Source organism: Adiantum capillus-veneris, chromosome 7, assembly GCF_014529385.1.
Source record: "Adiantum capillus-veneris isolate H3 chromosome 7, ASM1452938v2, whole genome shotgun sequence".
NCBI classification, from domain to species: Eukaryota; Viridiplantae; Streptophyta; class Polypodiopsida; order Polypodiales; family Pteridaceae; genus Adiantum; species Adiantum capillus-veneris.
Window position 1 is genome coordinate 125414353 of NC_140937.1, and position 18700 is coordinate 125433052.

The window sequence follows — 18700 nt, forward strand, 5'->3', positions numbered from 1 at the left end:
CTGCTCCACATCCCATTGCAAGGGAGTCGCATCCATAGGTTCCTCTGATCAGAACAAACAAAAAAAACTATGGACCACTCTCTCTCCGCCCTCATGACCACACATGGCAGCTTTGTTTTTCTCCTATCTACACAGTGCTCGTCCACTTCACTAGCTTCTGTCGTATCCCCATTTGCAGGTGTGTGTGTGTGTGTGTGTTGTGTGTGTGTGTGTGTGTGTGTGTGTGTGAGAGAGAGAGAGAGAGAGAGAGAGAGAGAGAGATTTGAAGCCATTGGCCATTATGGTAACAAAGGAAGCGCAATTTAAGGTGTGTGTGTGTGTGTGTGTGTGTGTGTGTGTGTGTGTGTGTGTGAGAGAGAGAGAGAGAGAGAGAGAGAGAGAGAGAGAGACAGAGAGAGTTGAAGCCATTGGCCATTAAGGTAACGAAGGAAGCGCAATTTAAGATGAAGCTATCAAAGAGAGGCCTCTCTCTCTCTCTCTCTCTCTCTCTCTCTCTCTCTCTCTCTCTCTCTCTCTCTCTCTCTCTCCTCTCTCTCTCTCGCCCCAATTTTCCAAAAGCTTCACCCACAAAAAAGGACAAAACTGTCTCGATCGAAAAAGTTCCATTGGAGGAAACAAGGGAGAAAATGGCCTCATCTCAAGGGTTCAAATTCGAGGTAAAAACCCTCAAATACGGGGTCCCATTTGTACGAACGTGAATAAAGCGTCAGATGCATCTGCAGCTCGCAGGCCAGGCATCTCGTTTGCTAGCATACTCAAAGGGGCCTAACTATAAGGATTCTAAAAAAGGGTCATCAGAAGGGATGTCGGGTGAAGGAGATATTGGAAAACTGCAGAATACAAGAGCTAGACTTCAGCAAGAGCTCATGGAAGTCAACAAAATGATTGAGGCCGGCTCTAACTACAACAAAAAAATGTGCTCCCAAACAGATTACAGTGGGCTGGTTGAAGACGGGTTGGCAGATCGGGCCTATTCTGCTTTAAGAAAGTCTTTGCCACAGTAGGTGGAGGTTGGCGAGGCTATTACTATAGCGATTTCACCGACACTTATAAAAAACCAGCTAGCTAGGCAAGCTCAGCTAACGCTGGTATTTGGGTTCAGTGGAAGAATCCCGAACAGGTTTGATATGATTCAATGGCTTCAGGGTCCTCAAATTCTTGGTCCTGGAGGAGCAATGGAAAGTACTTTCTACCTAGCTAAAGGGTTTTGTTCAGTGAGATTCAAAGAGGCCTCCGATGTGGAAAAGATCCTTGACAAAGGGCCCCTAGTATTTAATAGGACTACGGTCTGTGTGTGGTGCCTTGGGAGCCAGTGTTCGACTTAGCTAAATCTCTACAAGGTTTTCATCCAATCTGGGTTGAGTTTGTGGGACTGCCTAGTTGGCTGTGGGATAATCTCAGGATACTCGCTAGTCAACTAGGCACTCCCTTATTTATACCTAGCAAGAGAGGGTTTGACAGAACCTCAAACAGGGTTTGTATAGGCTGGGATGTGTCTAAAACGCCACCTAAGAGCATGGTCAATGTTGGAGTTGGGCTTGTTACCATTCCGCTCAACTTTGGAACATACTTTGGAGCATGTTTTGAATGCAACAACTTTGGAGACTTCACCAAGGATTGCCCCTTGAAGTCTAATGGTACTGCAGCTCCAGTAGCACAGGCCACCAGAGAAAATGGAAACCCAGATGGAAGGGTTGGAGAAGCAAGGAGGTAGTAACGAAGGAGAAAATGCAGGGAAGGATAAAGAAGGTATTTGTAGACATGTAGTAGTGTTAGTGTGTATACGCGCTTCACCAAGGGCACTTTTCTCCCATTGGGTTTTTCCCCCTGGACATCTGGTGTGAAAGGACACCTTATCTCTTAGGGTCTCATATAAGCTTTGTAGCTCTGAGTTTGTATATACTCTATTATTCTAATACAGAGAGATAAACTATAGAGATCTCGTACACAAGCTCTGTGTCTTCTCCTTCTCCACCTTCTTCCTACTCTGAGTTGCTGTCTTCCTTCTGTTTTCTGTTTCATCATCTTCAACAATTGGTATCAAAGCAAGGTGATTTCCAGAGCCTCTACTTGCGTTTTCACGTCCGCACGCGCAATCGCAGTTTTCGGAAAATTTGCTCGTGGGAGAATCCTCGACATTCCGGGAGTATTCTCATCAGGTGACCTGCATTCCGGGAGTATTCTCAATAGGTGACCGTGACCTGGGGTTTTACCCCCCTTTTGAAGTCGTTCAAGCCCTCAGAATTTTGTTCTGAGCAGCGTAGCAGAAGTTACTTTTCGGAGGCGTTTAGATCAAGAGGGTATGCTTTTTGACAGATTTTCTTCAGGTAAACAGTTCTTTTGGGAAGCAGCTTGTCTTAGCTTTGTGCTGAGATTTTGTGTAGAGTTTTGCTTGGATTGGAGAGGAGATTTGTGAATCTCTTGGACGTTCTTTTGCTCTCTTGTGTGCATCCACTGTTAAGTATGGAGCTTGATTTACCCTTGTAATTTTCTGTGGTAAAAGCGCACATTTGTAAGGCCCCCATCATGAGGAGAAGTCATCGTGCGTGAAGGAAAATCACTCACCGGAAACCAAAATTTTCACGGACAAGAATCAGGGGCCACTTTAAAGGCCTCGGGGGCGGAGGCCCCCAAAACTTTTTTCGCCGGAATATTCTTTTTCACCGGAATATTATGGCCGGACGGCGGCCGGAAAGTGGTCGGAAAACAACCGGTCGGTTGGCCGGTGGCCGGTAGTCAATGGCCGATAGCCGCTGGTCGGAAGTCAATGGCCGGTGGCCGGTGGCCGAATTCAAAAGCGGACTTGTCTTCTCAAGGGCGGCCACACATGGGCGGATTGGAGGGTCCGATTTGGACTTATTCACACAAGGGCGGCTACACATGGCTGTCTCTCATAAGAGAGGGCAGCCCTTTTGGCCTATAAAATGAAGCCATTTCTACACACATTTCATAGTGTGAAGTTGATGCAACAAGGTGAGTGTGAGGTGGTGAGAGTGAAGCAAGGCGGGAGCTCCATTAAGGGTATAATCCCTTTGTAAACTACTTCTTGTTTTGAAGTACTAAAGCCATTGAGTGGCTGCTTTCCCGTGGACGTAGCCCACATTGGTGAACCACGTATATCGTGTGTACTCTCTCTCTCTCTCTCTCTCTCTCTCCCTCTCTCTCTCTCTACTCTATAATCTCGTGTATATAAATCTGTGTCTCTCCATTAAGTAATCTACTCAATTATCTATTTAGCTACGTCTTATTTCCTAACAACTGTATCAGAGCAAGGTTTTGCTCGTAGCTAAATTATCTCGGAAAGGATTCCTTGAATGAGTGGGAGTTATGGCGGAGGAAGGGAAGCTCAAGATTGAGAAGTTCAACGGCAAAAAACTACCAACATTGGAAGATGCAGACTGAAGATTATCTCTACCAGAAGGACCTCTATTTGCACTAGGCGGTCTTGCGAAGAAGCCCGCAACAATGGCAGATGAAGCATGGATTGTCCTTGATCGAAAGGCACTGGGAACAATCCGGTTAAGCTTGGCGTCAACGGTGGCCTTCAATGTTTCGGAGATGAAGACCACGAGGACTTGATGAATCACTTGAAGACTTCTACGAGAAACCATCGGCATCCAATAAGGTATTTCTTATGAAGCGCTTGTTCAATCTAAAGATGGCAGAGAATGGTTCAGTTGCAGAACACCTAAATGACTTTAACACAAACATAAGTCAAACTTCGATCAGTGAAAATCAATTTCGATGACAAAGTGCGAGCTCTCCTTATACTATCATCTCTACCGGATAGTTGGGACAGCCTTGTGATGGCTGTAAGTAATTCTATTCTCTGGCACAAATACTCTTAAGTTTGATGATGTTGTGGGTGTCTCCTAAGCAAGGAACTGCGAAGGAGAAGCACAAGAGAATCATCAAGTGCTGCACTATCAGTGGAAACAAGAGGAAGGCTTAAGGAGAGGTTCAAAAACCAAAAGGGTCGTGATCGCTCAAGGCGGAGCAAGTCACGCACAAAGTCAATTCTTGAAATGTTGAACTGCGGCAAGAAGGGCCACGTCAAGAAGGATTGCTGGTCCAAGAAGAAGAAGGAGACAGAGTCTCAAGACAACAAGCCAACATCAGAGGCCAATGTGGCAGGTAAAAGTAGAGCAAGATGCTCTAATTCTCTCATTAGACAATGTGTCTAATTCCTGGATAGTAGATTCCCGGGCTTCATTCCATGCGACACACACAAGCAACATTTCCAAGACTACACCAAAGGTAATTTGGGTATGTATACTTGGAGATGATGAAGCTTGTGAGATTGTCGACAAAGGTACAGTTTCTTTCAAAACTGCTAACGGAAATGAATGGAAGCTTAAAGATGTTAGGCATGTTCCTTCTCTCTCGCAAAAATTTGATCTCTACAGGACAATTGGACGATGAGGTCACAACATTGCATTTGGAAACAAACGGTGGAAGATCTCAAAGGGATCTTTGGTGTTTGGCAAGGGTGAAAAAAGTCGGTACACTTTACTTGTGTACTGTTAGCACCAACCTTCAGCTTGTGCAACAACTACAGAAATTGACAGTGCGGTGTGGCACTACCGACTTGGGCATATGATGCCAAAGGAATGCAAATCCTTCAAACAAAGAAGCTTCTACCAAGTTTGAAAGAAGTGGACTTAGAGTTCTGTGAAGATTGTATTTATGGTAAACAAAAGAGGGTAAAATTTCAAAAATCAGGAAATGAAGGAAAAAATAAAAAACTTGAGTTGGTTCATTCTGATATTTGGGGTCCTGCAAGTACACCATCACTGGTGGCTCATTGTACTATGTAACATTCATAGACGATGCCACTAGAAAACATGGGTTTATGTCATGAAGAATAAATCCGATGTATTTTCCATATTTCAAAGGTGGAAAGCCTTTGTGGAAATGAAACAGGTACCAAGGTTAAATGCCTCAGATCCGACAATGGAGGCGAATATTGCACCAAGCTTTTGAAAGCTTTTTCTAGCAATGGCATTCGGAGGCAAAGGACAACCCCAAGGACACCTCAACAAAATGGGATTTCGGAAAGGATGAACAGGACAATCATGGAACGAGCACGAAGCATGCGGCTACATGCAGGCCTACCACTTGAGCTTTGGGCGGAAGCTGTAAGTACGTCTGTGTACTTAATCAATCGGTCACCCTCAACGGCATTGGATGGGGGAGTTCCAGAAGAGGCATGGACAGGTAAACAGGTGAATTATGAATTTCTCAAAGTGTTTGGGTGTGAGGCTTTCATGCACATAGATAGAACCTAAGATCAAAGTTAGATGCAAAGTCCAAAAAGTGTTTCTTCATTGGCTATGGAGAAGGAGACTTTGGTATCGCCTATGGAATCCTGAAGATGGTAAAATCTTAAGGAGTAGGGATGTAATTTTTAACGAACAAAATATGTACAAAGATTACTTGGAAAGAAAACAAACAAAAGAAACAGTGATGAGTACATGGAGCTTGAGGACGGTGAAGACTCAAGGACTGCAAACAGTGACAATGTGCAACAACGTCAACCAAATGAGGAGCCTCAACCTATTCCCCGAAGATCTACAAGAGCAAGTAGACCTCCAGAAAGGGTTGTTCCTTCCTTCAACCATCTCTTGATCTCAGATTCTGAGAGCCGGAATCATATGAAGAAGCTATGCAACATGAATCCAAAGAAGAATGGAGGAAGAGCATGCAAGTGGAGATGGACTCACTACATCGCAACCAAACATGGGAGTTGGTTGAGTTGCCTAAAGGTAAGCGGGCACTTCAAAACAAATGGGTGTACAAGCTAAAGGAAGAAAAGGTGGAAGAAAAGGTACAAGTCTAGGCTTGTGGTAAAAGGTTTTTCTCAAAAGAAAGGTATTGACTTCAATGAAATATTTTCTCTTGTTGTAAAAATGAACTCAATTAGGCTTGTCTTAAGCCTTGTGGCTGCTCATGATCTAAACCTCGAGCAAATGGATGTAAATACGGCATTCCCTCACGGTGACTTAGAGGAGGAAATCTACATGCTTCAACCAAAGGGGTATGAAGTAAAAGGTAAGGAGAAAATGGTTTGCAGATTAAAGAAGAGCTTGTATGGTTTAAAGCAAGCATCAAGACAATGGTACTTGAAGTTTGATCGATGGATGTTGGATCATGGATTCGGATCATGGATTCACAAGATGCAACTCGGATCACTGCGTCTACACGGAGAATTGGGGAGATGGGAAATTCATCATCCTAATGTTGTATGTTGATGACATGTTGATTGCAAGTGCTAACATGCAGGACATCAAAGACCTAAAAGAGGAGCTGTCCAAATCTTTTTCAATGAAAGATTAGGCTGCAAAGAGGATACTTGGTATGAAAATATCAAGGACAGGACGAAGAAGACAATAACTCTATCTCAAGAAGATTACATCAAGAAGGTACTAGAAAGGTTTGCAATGCAAAATGCAAAACCAGTTTCTACACCTTTGGCTGGTCATTTTAAACTAATGAAGGATATGTGTCCAAAGACACAAGAGGAGATAGCCTATATGTCTAAAGTCCATATGCTGCAGCGGTAGGTTCTCTAATGTATGCTATGGTCTGGACAAGGCCAGACATTGCACATGCAGTGGGATTGTGAGTCGGTTCATGGACAACCCAGGTAAAGAGAATTGGCAAGCTGTGAAGTGGATACTTAGGTATCTAAAAGGACAACAACAAATGCTTTGTATTTTGGAGGAACTGATATTTTTCTAGAAGGGTATGGTGATGCAGATATGGCAGGTGACAAAGATACTCGAAGGAGCACTACTCTCTATGTGTTCACGGTTGGAGGCACAGCAGTAAGCTGGGCTTCAAAGCTGCCAAAAAGTGGTTTCACTTTCTACCACGGAAGCAGAGTATGTAGCAATGATGGAGGCAAGCAAAGAAATTATGTGGCTTCACAGATTCTTAGAAGAGCTTGGATTCAAACAAGACAATTGTGTCTTGTACTGATAGCCAAAGCGCTATCCATCTTGCGAAGAACTCGGCCTTTCATTCAAGGACAAAGCACATTGAGGTGAGATATCACTTCATACGCACTCTTTTGGAAGAGGGACAGCTAAAGCTAGGAAAGGTGCATAGAAGTGAAAATCCTGCAGACATTTTACAAAGTGGTCAAACAAGGAGAAGTTGAGCTTTTGTTCATCTTCAATCAGCATTCAAGGATAAGAAGCCAGAATGGAAAGCAGTCACAGGTTTGGTTTGGAGATCAGTCTCCAGGTGGGAGATTGTTAAGTATGGAGCCTGATTTACCCTTGTAATTTTCTGTGGTAAAAGCGCACATTTGTAGCCTCGCGGCCCCATTATGAGGAAGAAGCCATTCTGAGTGAAGGAGGAACCAATCACTCATCGGAACCAAAATTTTTCCCGACGGACAAGAGGCCGGAAGGTGACCGAGGTGGACAACTTTTATTCGCCGGAATATATGATCGGCCGGACGGTGGCCGAAGTCGGAAAACCACCGGTCTTGCCGTGGCTGTTAGTCAATGCCGATGGCCGTGGTCGGAAGCAATGGCCGGTGGCCGTGGCCGAATTCAAAAGCGGACTTGTCTTCTCAAGGGCGGCCACACATGGGCGGATTGGAGGGTCCGATTTGGACTTATTCGCACAAGGGCGGCTACACACATGGCTGTCTCTCATAAGAGAGGGCAGCCCTTTTGGCCTATAAAAGAGGCCATTTCTACACACATTCATAGTGTGAAGTTGATGCAACAAGGTGAGTGTGAGGTGGTGAGAGTGAAGCAACGAGCTCCATAAGGGTATAATCCCTTTGTAAACTACTTCTTGTTTGGAAGTACTAAAGCCATTGAGTGGCTGCTTTTCCCGTGGAACGTAGCCCACATTGGGTGAACCACGTATATCGTGTGTACTCTCTCTCTCTCTCTCTCTCTCTCTCTCCTCTCTCTCTCTCTCTCTCTCTCTCTCTACTCTACTCTATAATCTCGTGTATATAAATCTGTCTCTCTCAATTAAGTAATCTACTCTATTTAGTTGGTGCTGTTTTATATCCGAAGACAAATTGGATGGTTCCAACTATCTCTTTGGTCTTTTATGCCAAAAATATTGGTTGGTAAAGGATTGAGGGATTATGTATCTGGAGATGAAGTTCGTCCAGGTAGCATTGCACCTGCCATGCCTGGTCGTGGTGCAACTGGTCGTGGTGCAACTGGTCGTGTAGGACCCGCACAAGTCACTCCAGAGCAAAAGAAATGGATACTAAAGATGCACAAGCTATGGCTGTGATTGCCTGAACCATAAAGAGGACAATCACACCCACATCAGATCTTCAGAACTTCTGAGGATGCTTGGAACACTCTGCAAGCTATGTTTGGAGAAGATACGCTGCCAAAATAGAGTTTTTGAAGAAACACTTGACAAAATACGATGGACGAAGGTGACGATATCGTGAGAATCTTACAAAAATCAGGATCTTAAAGAGCAATTGCTTAGCATTGATAAGTGATTCCACAGAAGGACTTGGTTCCAAAACACTCAATTCACTACCACCATCTTATTTGACTTTTAGACTCTTTTAACTCTGTCTTGTGACTAATCCGAGCCTCTTTATTTTGAAGAGTTAGTGGCTTTGCTATTGTAGGAGGATCAATCACGTAAGAAACAAGTCTTTATAGTGGATGGTAGGATCATGCTCTTGTTGTACAGAACAAAAACAAGGGTAAAGAGAGTGCTCATCACTCCAAGTCTAGTGCAGGACAGTCCAAGAAAGAAGAAAGCGAATTGCTAAAGAAAAAGAGAAAGAGTCATGTTTGGTTGTTTCAAGCTTCTGGTGATTCTTCTACAGCTAAAGAAGAGTCTGAAACTTTGTGCAGGATTCTTATGCTTTCTTAGTATATTCAGATTTTTCTTCTTAACAGTGTTGACGAGACCAAATGATTTGGTACTTTGATAGTGGGGCATCCAGGGCATATTACTTCAAGAAGGATTTGTTTTGTTCATTGGATGCAGCTCCAGCAGGAAAGAAGCTGACATGTGCAAATAATTCTTCTTATCCAATCAAAGGTGTTGGTAAGATTTTGATTACCATTTCAGATGGTTCACATTTATTCTTGCCAGATGTCTTATATGTTCCAGGGATCAAGAAGAATTTGTTGTCTGTATCCTCTCTTGCAAAAAATGGTCTTCGGGTCATTTTTGAGGATGACAAATGTGTTGTACAAGATCGAGAGAATGGTTATTCTCTTATCACTACAGGTACGCTAGAAAATGGACTATTTGTGCTAGATCGTTATGAAAAGCAGATTCAGGTATGTATTGCAAAAACAAAGACTCAGGCCATGCAGGATGCTGAGTTGTGGCATGCTAGATTTGGGCATGTTGGTTATGGCAGTTTGATGACTTTACAACGTCATAATATGGTGCATGATTTGTCTTTATTGGAGATGCCACCAAGACATGTATGTGAAGGTTGCGTTCTTGGAAAGATGCACAGATTTACATTATCGCAGGATGGTTCAGTTATTAGGGGGACACGAAAGTTGCAGCTTGTACACAATGATATACGTGGTCCTATGAGGACGCCATCCATAGGAAACAGCCTTTATTTTGTGACCTTCATTGATGACTTTTCCCAGGTTTGTTGGGTGTATCCACTCAAAGCAAAGTCAGATTTTTTGCTTTTTTTCATTTATGTTCTCCATGGTTGGAAATGAAAATGAAGGTTGGGTACACACTCTTCGTACCGATCGAGGAGGTGAATACATGTCACGTGCATTTAAGGATTTTTTGGGAAAGAAAGGCATTAAACACCAATGCACTATGCCATACACACCACAACAGAATGGTGTTGCAGAAAGGAAGAACAGGTCTTTAATGGAGACGGCTAGATGTATACTCAAGGCTAAGAGTTTGCCTCATAAGCTATGGATGGAGGCAGTTGCTTATGCAGCACATGTTTTGAACAGGTGTCCTACTCGTGCCTTGAAGACCATTACTCCATATGAAGCTTGGTATGATAGAAAACCTTCAGTCAGTTATCTTCGTGTTTTTGGTTGTCTTGCTTATGCTCACATCCCTCAGTAGTTACGTGGGAAGCTTGATGATAAGGCAATCAAATGTATATTTGTGGGGTACAGTAGTGGAAGTAAAGGTTATAGACTTTACAATCCTGCTACAAACGAGATTTTTGAAAGTCGTGATGTAATTTTTGCAGAAACTACTGCTCAACCTATGGTTGCTTTTGATGTACCTCATATGCAGACACATGATGTATTTGAATATTTGCTTCCTTCTTTTGTGGAGAATCAAGAATCACAACAGGTTGATAATATTGATCAATCTTTTGATCAACATGTGACACCTCATGATGTAGAGGAAATTGTGCGTGTAGAGCAAGAAGTTCTCAGGGAAGAAAGAACCTTGCCTAAATGGGTTCAAAAAACTTTGCAGGATAGCAAGTTGGATGCACCGTTGCCACGAAAAACACGTGATGGTACTACTTTTGGCAGAGAGCAAGTATATTTGGCTTGCTTTAGCACTCTTTGTGATGCAGATGAGCCTGATTCATTTGAACAAGCTTTAGAGTGTGTTCAGTGGAAAGATGCTATGCAGCAAGAAATTGATTCTATTCATAAGAATTATACATGGGATCTAGTGGACTTTCCTACAGGTAAAAAGTCTATTGGTACAAAGTGGGTTTTTAAGGTAAAAAGGAAACAAGATGGTACTGTTGACAGGTACAAAGCAAGGCTTGTGGCAAAAGGCTATGCGCAACAGAAAGGCATAGATTATGATGAAACCTTTGCTCCTACTTCTCGTGCGTCCACAGTTAGATCACTAGTTGCAATTGCTGCTCATCATGGTTGGAAAGTGCATCAGTTGGATATCAAAACTTCTTTTTTGAATGGTGATTTGCAGGAAGAATTTTATGTAATTCAACCAAGTGGTTTTGTTGTAAAAGGTCAAGAGCAAAAGGTATGTAGATTGCGTAAAGCTTTGTATGTTCTCAAAGAGGCTCCAAGAGCATGGTATGAGAAGATACATACTTATTTGATTGGCCAAGGATTTCCGAATAGTCCAACAGAAAGTACTTTGTAAGTCAAAAAGAGAGATGGAGTTCTCATTATGCTAACACTTTATGTGGATGATATGCTTCTTACAGGAAATACTGCAGATGAAATTGAAGCGTTTAAAGATGCTTTGAGAAAAACCTTTGAGATGTCTGATCTTGGTTTGCTACATTATTACTTGGGTATTCAGTTTGTGCAATCAGAGGATGGCATATACATGCTGCAGGCAAAATATTTGCATAAAATTTTGGACAAGTTTGGTAATTGTAAACCAATCTCTACACCCGTAGAAACTGGATTAAAGTTGAGCATGCACGATGCTGGAGAACCTTTTGATGTACATACTTATGCAGCAGCGGTTGGTTGCTTGATATATTTGGCAGGCAACACTCGTCCAGACATTCAATTTGGGGTTTCACAAGCAAGCAGATTTATGCACAACCCATGTATGCATCATTGGCAGGTTGTGAAGCGCATACTTCGTTACCTTTCAGGTACCGCTAATCTTTCCATGTTCTTTCCAAGGGGGGATATGTATGGAAAGCACAGTTCTATGTAGCTTCTTGGTTACAGCGATTCAGATTGGGCTGGTGATTTTGACACACGACATTCCACAAGTGGGAATTGTTTTTTCTTCGGAAATGCATGTATATCTTGGCTAAGCAAGAAGCAACCCACAGTGGCTACATCAACTTGTGAAGCTGAGTACATGGCAGCTTTCACGGAAATAGTTGATTGTGTATGGATACGTAGGTTATTGACACATCTTTGTGAGTGTCAACATGCACCCACTACCATTTTCACTGACAGTCAGAGTGCTATGGCAGTTGCAAGGAATCCAGTATTTCATGCAAGAACAAAGCACATAGAGGTTCACTACCACTATGTCAGGGAAAGGCTACATGCAGGGGAGATCACACTAACTTACTGTCCTACACAGGATAACATTGCAAATCTATTTACGAAGGTGTTATCACGAGAAAAGTTTGAAGCTTTTCGAAAAGCTTTGGGCTTACTCTCATACACATGATGATCTGCTACCTTGTACGGATTCACACTATCACTACAGGGGGGATTTGTAGACATGTAGTAGTGTTAGTGTGTATACGCGCTTCACCAGGGGCACTTTTCTCCCACTGGGTTTTTCCCCCTGAACATCTGGTGTGAAAGGACACCTTATCTCTTAGGGTCTCATATAAGCTTTGTAGCTCTGAGTTTGTATATACTCTATTATTCTAATACAGAGAGATAGACTACAGAGATCTCGTACACAAGCTCTGTGTCTTCTCCTTCTCCATCTTCTTCCTACTCTGAGTTGCTGTCTTCCTTCTGTTTCCTGTTTCATCATCTTCAACACGTATGATGGATGTAAAATGCAAGAAAAGACTGTGGAGGAATCGATTCCCATACAACGAATTTCCGAAGGTGCATGCAATAATAATAAGATCATTATTCCCGCTGCTACCCCGAAATATATGACAGTGACAACGGGGATGGTTTTTCAAGTCCCTGGTCTGAAAAGAGCCAAAAGGGTGAAGGCAGTGGCACGAGACTCCAAATTATTTCAAGTCCTGAGAACACTTGAGGTAAAATGTTCTAGTCCGTCCTCCACCCCATTGAAAGGAGGGTGGTTCATTGTCCCACTGCACAATCCATTTGCAGCACTACAGGAAAAGAAATCCCCAGACTTCGAACCCTTGGGTTCCCCTAAGACCAAGGAAGGGGCCGGGGGGGGGGAATGATTGGGATGTTGAGAATTTGTTCCTCTTTCCCAATGACCCCCTCATTAATGATGGAGTCTCTCACTATCCAATCTTGGAACATAAAGGGGTTGAAAACCCGTACGAAGAGTACCCTATTCTGGGAGGAAATAAAAAAGGAGAAGGCAGCCAAGTGCTGGGCCATCCAAGAACACCACTTAGATGCCCATAGGAAGAGAAAGTAGGTGCTAGAAAAGAAATTAGTGTTCTATGGAGAAGGAAGTAACGGTTTCAATGGTGTCCTCAACATTGTGGACATAGAATTGGAGCCGAAGTTGGTTCTAAACCACCCATCCGGAAAAATCCTGGGGATTAGAATCAGATGGGAAGGGCATTCCTTCACCGTTGTGAATGTGTACGGCCCTTGCAATGCAAAAGATAGAGCTAAACTATGGATGCATCTTAGAGATACTCCTATTGAAGGTGAGTGGTTGGTAGTTGGCGACTTCAATATGGTAGAAAAGAGTAGAGATAGAACAAGATCCTCCAGTATGTTGGCTGGCTCGAAAAGGTATAAATGGCAAAGTTTGTGCGAAAAATGGGCGATGATCGACTTATGGGAAATTGTCCCATGGAACAGCACGCCTAGGTTCACATACACAAGCCTCCAATATGCCCGCACTACCTCCATGCTGGACAAATGCTATTGCTCACACCAAGCTGACTAGATACCGTCATTGATGGAGATGAAGGTAGTCCCAACAAAAAGCCTTTCAGATCACATACCTCTACACATACATTTTAAGAAGAATACAGGGGAGGAGCAGACCCCAAGAGGTGGAAAAAAACTGTTAGTAACAGGAGCACACCTATTCAAAGACCCTCTTTTCAAGAATCTAACCAAGAAAGCACTAGGTAAGCTAAAAAAAGATGTCAACCTCAACAAACACAATGCGTGGGACCTCTTTGCTCGGAGCATTCAGAAAGCAATTAAAACCTCAGCCCCCCGAATCAAGAAAGTTAGGGAGGCACACCTTCTGCATCTTACAGCGGAGGTACAGTTGCTTACCTCCAAAAAAACCAAGCGGCTTGCTACTGAGGATGAGCACAAACGATGGCTCGAAGACAAATCTAACCTTGCTGATGAGCAGTTAGAAGATATCAGAAAGGCAAGGCTTCTCTCCAAGGAGACTGCCCTTCAACCTAAAGCCTCTAATCAAGCGCATTTCTTTAGGGCTTTAAAAATCAAGAAGAGTCGAGGCCACGTCCGCTCGGTCGATGATGAGAAAGGGAAATCAGTTCATAACCAGGATGAGATGGCTGGTATGATGCTGAGCTGTCTTAGTCAAATCATTGGATGGCCAGAGATCCAGTCCCAAGAAGTGGCAGAAGCAAAAGGGTCCTTACTTTAGAGTGTCAAGAAGAAGATTCCCCACTTAGAAGCTAGTTTCTTGGAAAGGGTATTTTTAGAAGACGAATGTTCACTAGCATGGAAAAAAACCGTGCCCCCATTTGTACTTGAAGGCATGCCCCCAGAGCTTGAGAATATAGTGATGCCTATCTGTGATACGGAGTTTGACTAGAACGCCTCGAAATGGCCCGTAAGTAGTCTCTTAGGGAAACCCCATCCTAAAGACATTTACCATACAATGATGCAAAAGAAGAATGGTCTAGCCCCCTTAACAAGATATGGAGAAAACAATGGCCGGCGGAAAGGTGGGAGCAAGTAATGAAGAACATCTAGAAGCCAAAGGTTCCGCAGCACGTGAAGGTATTTTTATGGAAGGTAATTTGGGGTGCTCTACGGACGGGGGTGAAGATTCATGAAAGAGGGATTGGGTCAGATTGATGCTTGGGGTGCAGGTTGGCTAGTGAAGATCTGGCCCACCTCTTCATGAATTGCCCAACTATCAAAGGACTTACAGGAAAATATTCAAGTGGGTTCAAAGCACATGGAAAATTGGTTTTTACAAGAATGATCTATTCCTTGGAGGGAAGAATTCAGATGGTCCTTCCATCCTCATCAACACTCAAATCGTCAAGTACTTCTTCTTGCATAATGTATGGCAGACAAGGAATCGTCTTGTGTTTGAAGGAGGTCTTGAGGTGGCAAGCTTTGCAAAAATTATACAAGAAAGCAAAGTGCTAATTTGGACGCTCGGGTGAAAGCAACACTCGGAGGATTAGTCTAGGACTACTTGTGCCTTGTTGTCAGCAAAGGGTGTGCCTAGGATGGGGGAAAATCTTGGCTATCGGTAAGTAAAAGATCTCAGAAGAACATGATAATGGACCTTATGTGTCAAGGATAAGGGAGCGAGTTAGTTGGGATGGCTGCCCTGATTGATGATGTAATTAGGGTCCCTGGATGATGTCATGGCTCAACATGAGCATGACAAGACCTTGTAATTTTTTGGGTTGATTAATATAATTCACTCACAATTGTGAGTTTTGCAAAAATAAAAAATAAAAAATATCTTGGCATAGTAGTTTACCAAGGGGATAGAGTTGACCCCAAGCTCCACCGTCTACTTTGAATAGTTTACATAAAGCTTTTTTTGTGGTAAATGTTAACCAGCTAAGCCTGACAATGAGGATAATGTTTGCATTAATATACACCGTGGACCCTTCAATACTTAACATAATGTTAGCTAGTTAAGAAGCACATGAATATTAAAGATTCAATAATTTTGTTGACTTCCTTAAGCTTTATGGAGCAAGAATTCAGGAAATCTTGCCCTCTTCATCAGCACTCAAATCGCCAGATATTGCTTCTTACATAATGTATGGCAGACAAGAAACCGCCGTGTGTTTGAAGGAGGTTCTGAGGTAGCAAGGCACACAGAAATTACTCAAGAAAGCAAAGTGCTAATATAGATGCTCGGGTGCAAGCAACACTGGGAGGATTGGTCTAGGACTACTGGTGCCTTGTTGTCAGGAGATGGAATGCTTAGGATGGGGAAAAATCTTGGACATCGATAAATAAAAGATCTCAAAAGAACAACTTTATGGATCCTTTGTATCAAAGAAGAGGCGGCGGGTTGGTGGGGCTGCCCTAATGTAAGCATAGTCATGGCTCAACAAGAGCATGAGTAGACCTTGTAATTTTTTGGGCTATTCAATATAATTCACTCACAATTGTGAGTTTTGCACAAAAAAAAAAAGCTTTATGGACCCTGTGTATCGAGGAGGAGGCAGCGGGTTGGTGGGGTGGCTGCCCTGATAGCCGATGTAATTATAGTCTCTGGATGATGTCACGGCTCAGCAAGAGCATGACAAGACCTTGTAATTTTTTGGGCTGTTCAATATAATTCACTCACAATTGTGAGTTTCGCCAAAAGAAAAAAGGAAGCACATAAATATTATTCATTTGTTGACATGGAATTTTAACGAACGATTACTAGAGTTTTTTTTTGGCTTTATACATCAATATAGCCTGAAGTCGGTGCATTGTCTATATGCAAGTGGTTGAAAGGAGTATACATATCTCCTTGCGTTACAGTAATGTGAGCAATCAACTAAAAAACAAACACACACACATACACACTCTCAAGCTTGAGAGCCTCCACTCCCACATCCCTCTATTCTTCATGAGACAGGGTGAGCTATGTTATTTTTTGCAGCTCTACTAAGACTTCTACACACACACACACACACACACACACAGAGTTAAACATGACAGTTTGTTTTTACCATTAGTAGATGAGAGATTTCAATCTCAGACTCAATTCCTAATTAAAATCCCTATCCTGTATTTTCATCACGAGTATCCTTGACAAGGATTGGCAGCCCATACCCATTTCCGATCTTGGTTGTGGGCAAAGCCGTGCTAACTTTAGCTTACTACAGCTTACATACTTCCTTGCCTTGCTTCCCGTGGAGTTCACAGTTACACACACACACACACACACACACACACTTCGTGCCATAGTAGACCCTTCGTATACATTGATCCTATGGTTATCCGGACGACACAATGTAATGACACCATTTGTATGTGTACCTCATATAGCAAGGTATGCTACCTCACTCCTTGTTCTAGTTTGGGTACTCTCTCCCACCGCTTTCCATTTGAATACGAGGACTCACGACATGGTTAAAAAAACTTGTAAAGGATGGGACATGGATAACAACTGGTATAGTCCACTTGACACCTGTAAAACACATTCAAGGCTAACATATTTGTTGTCTTGTTTGGATGGATACAAGTAAGGACTTTATCTTATCTTTGGAGGTTTTTTGGGCTTTAAGCAATTGTTCTTACATGATTACACAAACACTTTTGACAAGGGAAGTACTTTTCATATTTGTATACTGGAATGAAACTTCATTCATATAAACATTGTAGAAAGATGATTGTGAGACTGAGTTATTTTTGTACTTATCATTCCTTCTCTCTCGAGCCAACTGTCTTTTGAATGTAAAAAGTTCAATTATGTCTTATTATTTATGGTAAAACAGTTACACTCTCTCTCTCTCTCTCTCTCTCTCTCTCTCTCTCTCTCTCTCTCTCTCTCTCCGCCTCTCCGCGTGCATGCACATACACACACGCATTCAACTTGATCTCTTGTGCTTGAGATGACGTAGTGAGAATGAGTTCACATCTTTAAAGCCTATCCAATAGGATTCAAGCACATCATGAGGGACAAATGTTGGGGAGGATCTTGACATGTGTCTTTTATGCTTCTTAAGATATCATGTTTGAATTGAACACTTCAAGCACCTTAGTCATTTAAGCATGAAAATAGTTTATGCCTCTTGAGAGATCATGTTTGAATTGAACACTTCAAGAAATTTAACTATTTGACCATGAGAAGCATCTCAAGTTTGGGCAAGGTTCCCACAAACACCTTAAGCACCTTAGTTAGCAAGCACAACAAGTACCTCATTCTTGGGTAGGATTTCCACCTCAAGGTCACCTAGCTTGCGTAAGGTCAAAGGACTTTTTAACACTAACTTTTGGAGGTGTTTAATGAAGCAAATCCTAAGGTCTTTAATCTCCATTAGGTAGCATTTCTCTTTAACCAACCATCTCTCATTTGGACCCCTTTAACCTTGGCACCATGTTGAAACAGATCCATAAGCACATGTCTATATTCTACTCCTTGTTCCTGTTTATTCTCCCACACTAAACGATCAATTTAACATGAGAAATCATTTGGGTTGGTGAAATATTAGATTTTATGACACTTGCTCTTCTCAACCTTATATAAAATCTCTCCAGATTCCCCTGACCTTGTAGCTTTTAGTATGAAAATTTAACGAGAAGCTGTTTGCAATTTCGACAACTGAGGAGAATAGAGCACACGACCTGGCGGTGAGAAGGAATCACTGAGGCTAAGCCAGCCCACCTCGCATAGTTGTGTGCAAAACCTGCGACAACGCACATAAAAAAATGAACTACCTGTGCCCCGTATGATTGGCTCGTGCAATGTCTAGCTCGTTGCACTCGGCAATCTCTTGACCTTCCACATCCTTTGCAAATTATTTAACTCTCAAAACCTTTTCCCCATGGGCGAGAATCTTCTTGCATTCTCTTAACAAAAAGGGGTACTCACCTACTAACCAAATTATAAAGTCAAATGTTTTTAATTCTCTACGTTGTAGAGGGGATTATTGGCCAAATGACAACTCACATGTTTTTTTTTTTCATGTGTGGACTAATATTCCATGGTTAACATCTTACGACGAATCATACCCCTCTCTCTCTCTCTCTCTCTCTCTCTCTCTCTCTCTCTCTTCTCACTCTTACACTCTCTCTCACTCTCTCTCTCTCTCTCACACACACACACACACAGTTTAGATAATAGGTATTTTGGCCTGTCCAAAGAGTAGAGACTATAGAGATGCTTTTTCTTTTTGTTGACTAAAATAGAAAAAAAATTGAGTTGTAATTTCAAGCTTTTTTTGATAGGCCAAAAATGGTGATTGGTTGAAATAAGATGGTGG